The following is a 9,470-nucleotide window of genomic DNA, read 5'->3' on the forward strand; positions in this document are numbered from 1 at the left end:
CCATTTCTGTATCTTCAGTAAAATTTAGTGAGGTAATAAGAAAATAATGAAGATTTAAAATATGTATGCTTATTAACAATATTTAGTTACTTATTTTTTCACACATTTAAATTGGTAGATTGTTCTCTAATTCCTTATCTAAGAGGAAGCATGTGGGAGAGCAAAATGAAGTTGCCTTCATGTCTTGCTGGCTTTTCCCAGCAAAATATCTAAGTTGAAAAGGACCTCAAAAGGTGTGCAGAGTGATAAAACGAAGGGGATATAAGAGCACAATATCTTGAAAACACATGAAGGACAAAAAATGATCATGAAATTGAAAGGATATTACTCTGGCTGGTTAAGAAGAGAAAAGGAAGATGAAATGTTCCAAAGGTCTTTAACACAAAGGTAGCGTATGTTGTGCTTAGCATCACTGTGAGAGATTGATGAAGTCAGAAGGGAAATTCCTATATAGCACAATTGAACATGGAGGATTATAGGTAGTGTCAGAGAAAACTACTCCTGTGCCCTAAACATGACACAGAACTAGCAGGTTGTTTTCAAACTAGAAGTGGTTATGAGCACAGGAATAAGATAGAACAGGGATAATGGACATTTGAGCCACAACCTTTGTTGATCTGTGACTAAAGTTCAGATGTAGTTTTTCCTCCTTAGTAATATGCTGAATTATCCTAGGATAATACAATAAAATAGGACAAGGAAGAATGAGAGCACTAATTTAAAACTTGAGTTAAATAAAATTTTACTTGTTAATGCTGCTGTTGATGCTCAACTGGATCTGTGGACTAAGATTCATTCTCATTAACTTTGATTTAATGTTATATAAGAGAATGAAACAGATAATTGGGTAACTTTCCCTGATGTATCTGATAGAGAAGATTCAAGAATTTCCTGATGAGTTACAATTTAAAAAACACAAATTACATGCAACTGTATGCATGAATCTCCAGGACATAATTCTGAACAAAAAATGCATTGAAAGTTTACGTTTACACCCTATGATTTTATTTATATAAATGTAAACAGAAGCTGTGGTCTTAAATGACAGGACTGTAGCTACTTTGGGGTGTAGTGTCCGGGAAGGGTCATGTCAAAGGTTTTTTGTTGTCTCCCTAATATTGCTTTTATTCATATGAATATTGATTATGTGTTTTTTGTAAAGAGAATTGTGATTAATACAGTTGTGTAATAATCTGCATATATTTCTGATTGCCATTTATATTTCGATGAATATTTATATAAAATGTATTCTGTGTGTTTCCAAGTATTGTTTACTCTAAGAATTCAAATGTGTTATAATTTCAGAAAATCTTTATATGTAAATCATTACAGTAATACATTAGAATAGAAACACCATAGAATTATAGTAGTTTAATTAAAATTCCAAATGAAAAATAGAAAAAAGCTACACAAGATAGAAAACTTTACTAGAAACTAACATCAACCTTTGTCTAAAATGTAACTTATTTTTTAAGAGGATAAATTTATATATATATGTTTATATATATGTAAAATATAGTATATACACAGTATATAAATATTCTGTGAAATTATATATACACACATGTATGTGAATTTCACTATTCATAGTAGTTATGTTCTATAAATTCACCAAAAATACTGACTTAGAGAATACTAAGCCCCTATGGGAAATACAGGGTTAATGTCCAGTGCACTCTGGCTACCCATTTTCATCAACCAATCAACACATAACCTTGTTTTATGTGTACTTCAGTTAAAGACACCTTATTTAATAATTATTGTTGATTCATTAACATTGAACTCACAGCCAGTAGCACTATTATTTGTGCCTGCACACAGCTCGTCTAATACACCTGATTTCTCCACATAGCAGATCACAGTCTTCTTGCACTCAGGAATACTAGAAAGCACTTCAGCACCAGGCTGAGGGGGCAAAGCATTTGAAAGCATAAAGTCACTAGTAAAAAGCAAATAGTGCAAAGAACACTGCACAAAGAGATCTCAGAAAGGTCACTGATTAGGATATGAGAATTGAAACAAGAAGACAGAAAGTCACCTTGCTCTACCTTAGCTGTTTTATATCAGGCAAATAAAAAATTTGGCTGCTCTGTGAATGTTCACAAATGATGGCAAAAGTGCCTCAAGTATTAATTGGAGGATTACAAATAAATTTTAGCTCATAGGGGAATTTACAAATATGGAATCTGTGAATAATGAGAATCAACTGCAGTTAGTTTAAGCAGTTGTGAAAAATTGAAGGCCAACATCACATCAGTTATAAAAAATATCAAACTTCCAAATTTTAAATGTTAACTTTTCCTTTAATATTTTAGTGAATGTCAACATATAATCAATTTGGAATTGCTGTGAGTGGGTTGCTAGAGAAACATAAATATTTGGAAATTTATTCAACTCAAATTTTTTTTCCAAGACAGACAATTTAGGAGAGCAATTAAAATTATTTGCAAGAGTGAGAGTGGCAATCTGCACTACCAATGTGGTCATTTTTTCCCCCTAGCTCATCACTGCCCCCTAGGTGAAATGAACTGTTGAATAATTCAAGAAAGCTTTTAAAATCATTTAAGGCATTTTGCTTTGTACTTGTAATCATTAAGAACAATTTCAGGCTCTCTGCTTTTCTGGTTCGACAGACAGCTGCATATTCTCATGCATCACCTGCCACTTCCCTGAGACACCATGGTGAAGGTGAAGGCCAGAGTCAATGGATTTGACTATATTGGGAACCCAGTCACCAGGACTGCTTTAATTCTGGTAAAGGGGATACTGTCACCATCAATGACCCCTTCATTGACCTCAACTACATAGTCTACACGATCCAGTATGATTCTACCCACGGCAAATTCCATGGTACCGTCAAGGCTGAGAATGGGAAGCTTGTCATCAATGTAAATCCCATCACCATCTTCCAGGACCAAGATCCTACCAAAATCAAATGAGGTGATGTTGGCACTGAATATGTTGTGGAGTCCACCAGAGTCTTCACCACCATGGAGAAGGCTGGAGCTTATTTGCAGGGGGAGCCAAAAAGGTCATCATCTCTGCCGCCTCTACTGAGGACCCCGTGTTTGTGATGGGCGTGAACTATGGGAAATATGACAACAGCCTCAAGATCGTCAGCAACGCCTCCTGTACCACCAACTGCTTAGCACCCCTGGCCAAGGTCATCCATGACAACTTCGGCATTGTGGAGGGACTCATGACCACAGTTTATGCAATCACTGCCACCCCAAAGACTGTGGATGGCCACTCCAGGAAACTGTGGCATGAGGGCTGCAGGGCTCTAAAGAACATCATCCCTGCATCTACTGGCACTGCCAAAACCATGGGCAAGGTCACCCTGAGCTGAACGAGAAGCTCACTGGCATGGCCTTCTGTGTCCCCATCACCAAACTGTTAATTGTGGACCTGACCTGCTGTTCGGAAAAAACTGCCAAATATTATGTCATCAAAAAGGTGGTGAGGCAGGCATCGGAGGGCCTGCTCAAGGGCATCCTGGGCTACACTGAGCATTAGCTTGTCTCCTGTGATTTCAACAGCGGCACCCACTGTTCTGCTTTCAATGCTGGAGCTGACATTGCCCTCAACAACCACTTTATTAAGCTTATTTCCTAGTATGACAATGAATTTGGCTACAGCAACAGGGTGATAGACCTGCTTTAGCAGTCATGATCCAGTTGCTCAAAAACGCCTTTGGCGTGAGATTCCACAGAACATGGAAGGCAGAATTTGATATACCTTAGTATGGAAACAAAATAAAATTTAAAACTTCACTTTATTATAGTTGTTATTATATGTTGTCAAGCAGCGAAATTACAGGGAAGCAAATGATGTAAATGGCTTACGAGTAATAAATTGTGAGGGGGACAGTATGGCAGATAAGAATGAATTAAACTTGTTTCACACTACTTGTAAGATATATACAATTTTATTTTTTCAAATAAAAATAGTTCTACTTATGCTTATAAATGCATGTTTTAGATTTTCTTGGTCAAGAAAGTACAAACCTAGGTTTTTTCTTTTACATTATGTATGTTTTAATAAGACATTGTCATAGGCACAAACTATAAATTAAATTTAACTCAACGAATAAGAATTCTGTAACATATTAACTTAATCAAAGCAAATAACTAATATGACACACTGTAACACAAAATTTATTAATGGGGCTGGTGGTAAAACACTAGAACACCCTTGAATTTATTTCAAAATAAAAAGGAAACTTCTAGAGTGAATGAAGAATTCAATAATTAGTTTAAGACACACTTTTTTTTTAATTTGCCATAAGATCATTTTATTTTTCATCAACTTTTAAGTTCCAGGGTACATGTGCAGGATGTGCACGTTTGTTACATAGGTAAACAGCACACACTTTTTAATACCTAAGGTGCTTAAGATACATTGCCTACACTGTAACTAAGTAAACTGATAAATAAGGCACTTTCATTGTTTTCATTCAATAAACTGGCAAAAAGAAAAATTATTACAACAATATTACAAACTCTATGGTAAAGCTATAGTTTATATGCAGCTAGAAAGAAAGAAAATAATTATTTTTGTTAATGAGAAAATACTTCAAAGAAAGTGACATTTAAACTTGGTATTGAGATGAAGGCACGAAAGTGGACTGAGAATAAATTACAAAGATTTTTAAAATATACTGTGAAAACTTGGGAGTCAAATAAACTCATGAAACGAATAGGTGATACAAGTTGATTTGCTTTCCACAGTAATCAATGTGGTCTCAGTTACAGGTGATGCATTTGCAAAGAGAGAAACTGGGAACAAAGCTTTTGCACAAGTTCAGACAACAGAAGATTAGAGGCTCAACAAAAATGGTAAGGATTGAAACGCAGAGGAAAGAAACATTCAACAGTGATAAGTAATGTTAGAGGCAGAATCTGTACAATTTAGTGAAAAATAAATGTAAGAATAGATAAAATAACAAATATAGGATGAATATACATATAAATGGAAACAAATAACTTTTAGGTATACTTTTGGGGACTTTCAACTACAAAGATCCAACAGAAAGTTTTTTTTAAATGCACTGACTTATTCCACTTAGCATAGCATCCTCGAGATTCATGCATGTTGTTGCATGTGACAGGTTTCCTCCTTTTATGACTGACTAGTATACTGTTACATGCATATACTAAATTTTCTATGAGATATCTAACGTAGTCAAGTTCACAGAAGCAGAAAGGAGAACACTGGTTGCCAGGGACTGGGAGGAGAGGGAAATAGGGATTTGCTGTTCAATAGGTATAAAATTTCACTCACGCAGGATAAAATAGTTCTAGAGATATGTTGTAAAACAGTGCTTACAGCTAATAATGTGGTACTGTAGCTTTAAAATTTTGTTAAATGGGTAGCTCTCAAGTTACATGTTTTGCTTTGTTAACCACTATAAAAAGTACACTGTATGGTGGAACAAAGTTACTGTGGTTTGGGGGTTTGTTACAACATGGAATATAATAATATATACACTAGGAAATACTCGCTCTCATTATCCTACTTCTAACATACATTAATCAATGTCTTACCATAATCAATATTCATTTCTCACTCACCCAAAACTTGATGTAGGCTATGTAGTCCTTGTCTATCTTTTAACTTCTCAATCTGGAACCTAGGGTCTCCAAGGTCATTACTGGAAGTTTGTATTAGAATTTTTAGGAGGACTAGTACTGGAAATGTCACTGCTTTCATCCCACATCCTGTCTAGGGTCCAGTACATAGACTCAGTATTTAACTGCAAAAAAGGCTGAGAAATATCTTCTTGTACGTCTAGGAAGAGAAGGTGATTAAGTATATAACAACACATCTGTCACATCAGAATTAATAGTAACCTACAGTATTTAATTCTAGTCACAATTGTTTTTAAACTTTCTAAATAAAACTACATGTAAATTGAATTGTGTTATTTTGTTTTTCGTTTGTACTGAGTAGAACACTATCATGGTAATTTTTGTGGACCACAGCCCCCATTATCCACGGCTACTTTGCACCTGATCAACCATGGTTAGTAAACATTACCTGGAAAATTCCAAAAGTAAACAATTCATGATTTATTTATTTGTTTATTTTGAAACGGAGTCTCGCTGCGAGACTCAGGCTGGAGCGCAGTTGTGTCCGGAACTGGTGGGTCCTTGGTCTGACTTCAAAAATGAAGCCCTGGACCCTCGCGGTTAATGTTACAGTTCTTAAAGATGGTGTGTGCGGAGTTTGCTCCTTCAGACGTTCAGATGTGTCTGGAGCTTGTTCCTTCTGGTGGGTTCCTGGGCTCGCTGTCAGGAGGGAAGCTGCAGACCTCTGTGGTTGAGTGTTACAGCTCTTAAAGGCAGCGCATCTGGAGCTGTTTCTTCTTCCCAGTGGGTTTGTGATCCCGCTGGCTTCAGAAGTGAAGCTGCAAACCTTCGTGGTGAGTGTTACAACTCTTAAAGCCGGTGTGGACATAAAGTGTGATCAGCAACAAGATTTACTGTAAACGGCAAAAGAACAAAGCTTCCGCACTTGAGAAGAGGACCCCAGCAGGTTTCCAGTGTTGGCTGGGGCAGCCTGTATTTATTCCCTTATCTGACCCCACCCACATCCTGCTGACTGGTCCATTTTACAGAGAGCTGATTGGTCCATTTTACAGAGAGCTGATTGGTCCATTTTACAGAGAAGTGATTGGTCCATTTGGACAGAGTGCTGATTGGTGCATTTACAATCTCTAGCTAGACATAAAGGTTCTCCAAGTCCCCACTTGCCTCAGGAGCCCAGCTGGCTTTACGTAGTGGATCCTTCTCAGGGGCTGCAAGTGGAGCTGCCCCAGTCCTTAGCCGTGTCTGCACTCCTCAGCCCTTGGGCAGTCAATGGGACCGGGTGTCAGGGAGCAGGGGGTGGCGCCCGGGAAGGCTTGGGCCACGCTGGAGCCCACCGTGGAGGGAGGGGTTCGGACATGACTGGTTGCAGGTCCCAAGCCCTGCCCAGCGGAGAGGTGGCTGAGACTCCGCCAGAGTTTGAGTGTGGTGCACGCTTCTGGGCAGTGCTGGGGGACCCGATGCAACCTCCGCAGCTGCTGGCCCAGGTTTTAAGCCCCTCACTGCCCTGGGCTGGCCTGCTGCTCCATGTGCAAGGCCCTCCAAACTAGCGCCCGCCGGAACTCGTGCTGGCCCGTGACTGTGTCGCTGCAGTCCTGGTTGCCACCCATGCTTTTCCCTCCACACCTCCCCACAAGCAGAGGGAGGTGGCTCCGGCCTTGGCCAGCCCAGAGAGGGGCTCCCGCAGTGCCATGGCAGGCTGAAGGGCTCCTCAAGCGTGGCCAGAGTGGACATCAAGACCAAGGAGGCGAGGAGAGCGAAGGTTGCTAGCACGTTGTCACCTCTCACAGTGGCTCCATCTGGGCTCACTGCAATTCTGCTTCCCGGGTTAAAGTGATTATCCTGTTTCAGCCTCCAGAGTAGCTGGGATTATAGAGGTGAGCCACCACGCCCAGATAATTTTTGTATTTTTAGTAGAGATGGGACTTCACCACATTGGCCAAGCTGGTCTCGAACTCCTGACCTAAAGTGATTCACCTGCTGTAGCCTCCCAAAGTACTGGGATTAGAGGCATGAGTCACGGTGCCCAGCCAACAGTTCATAAGGTTTAAATTGCAGGCTGTTCATCAGAAAGCTCACTGTCTCGCTCCTGTCCCTTAGTCACTTAGTGAATCATCCTTTTGCCCAGCATATCCACGCTGTCCATGCTACCTGCCCACGAGTCACTCAGTAGTCCTCTTGGTGACCAGATTGACAGATTGAGAAGAAGAATGGTGAAGACAGTACAATAAAACATTTTGAGAGAAAAAGAGAGACTACATTCACGTAGCTTTCATTACTGTAAGTTCTGGGAATTTTGTTGAGACATTGCTTTAAACTAGTCATATCAATATGTGATTTCATCCTCAAATAATGGTTATTTTCTAAAAGTTATAAAATATTTTCATTTCTCCTTTGACTAAAATGTAACTAATAATTGGATTTTTTTTGTTTGGTTTTGCTTTGCATTGTTTTGAACTGGTATTTTTCTTTGACGTTCCATGTATAAGAGTTTTTGAATTCCAAGTACAAGCATTTCGATTTTTTAATCAAAATAGAATTTATTACCATATAGTCAGAGAATTCTATTTTCATAAATACAGCATTTGCAAAAAAAAAAAGATTTCTTTATAATTGAATATTTGCTAAATTTTTGAGAATATTTCATATATGCGTTTGAGAAGAGGTCTATTTTCTATTGTTAGATCTGGAGTTTGATATATAAGAACAGTTTCATTAACTTTTCTTCGTAAATTCTATATACGTACTGACTAAATGTTATGATTGTATATGACTTGGACTGAGAGAGAGAAGAAGTTTTATATAATTTAATATTTGTCTGTCTACTTGAATCTACTCAAATTTTTGCTTTATGAAAATTACTGGTGAGGCATTTAGTATATAATTATTAATAACTGTTAAATGTTTCATATGAAAGTCACTTTTTGCCTTATAAAATATGGCTCATTTTCACAGGTTCTTTGGCTTGAGTCTACCTTGTTTGGTATATGAAAACATTGACCGCATTTGCATTCTCCTGTTGTAACCTTGTATGTCTTTTCTTTGTAACCTTTCTAGTTGTAGTTTCAGATGTACCACTATTATACAGAATAGATTTCCCTTCATTAATCAACCTAAAATACTATCAGTTAGTAAGTTAAGCTTTTAAATTTGTTTGTATGAAAGTTATATGTGGAGTCAATGATGTGATGTGGTTTTATGCTTATGTGCATGTATGTGAGGTATATATATAGATGTAAAGCACATATATATGTATTCAAGTTATCAAGGTATGATTTCATTAGTTTTTCTTCTTCTTTGTTATATTTAGGAAAGTAGTTTCCTCTTTTATGATACCATTTGTTTCTTTCTATAAAGAAACATCTGCTACCCATCCTCACTTTCCAAATATTATAGAGTGATACCTGTATTTATTTCTCTTTACATGAAGGAAGCTGTTAGCAAACTTATTATAATTTTATATATTTTTCTTTCCTCATTTTTAAATCCTTTTAATTTTTATTTTAGAGTACATATCATCTGTAAAACAAATTGACCTTTTTATTCCCATCATTAACATTTCTATTTAAATATATACTTATCCACCCCAGACATTACATCAAAGCTTCTCCTATCATTTACTGTTTACATGAGCTCATTACTTAGACTTCCGAGAAAGTGCTCATGGAAATAGTACACCCTTAATTGCTGCATGTTTAAAATCATTTGTCTGTGAACTTTATTCCTGTAATTCTGTTTAACTAGATATTAATCTGTGTCTCACATTATATTTTCTTGAGTGTGTTTGTTTCATTGTCTGCAGATAGGAATTGTCGGTATGTCTGATGTTAGTCTGCGTTTTGTTTTCTTTTAAATACTATATATTTTCACCTGAATGCCGCC

The 9,470-nt window shown here is 37.4% G+C and overlaps 1 pseudogene; it reads left to right on the forward strand.

Moving 5' to 3' along the window:
- The first annotated feature begins 2,679 nt into the window (after positions 1 to 2,679).
- LOC704724 (glyceraldehyde-3-phosphate dehydrogenase pseudogene) lies at positions 2,680 to 3,663 on the forward strand (annotated as a pseudogene).
- The last annotated feature ends 5,807 nt before the right edge of the window (positions 3,664 to 9,470 follow it).

The sequence above is a fragment of the Macaca mulatta genome, chromosome 9 (genome assembly GCF_049350105.2).
Source record: "Macaca mulatta isolate MMU2019108-1 chromosome 9, T2T-MMU8v2.0, whole genome shotgun sequence".
Taxonomy (NCBI): Eukaryota; Metazoa; Chordata; class Mammalia; order Primates; family Cercopithecidae; genus Macaca; species Macaca mulatta.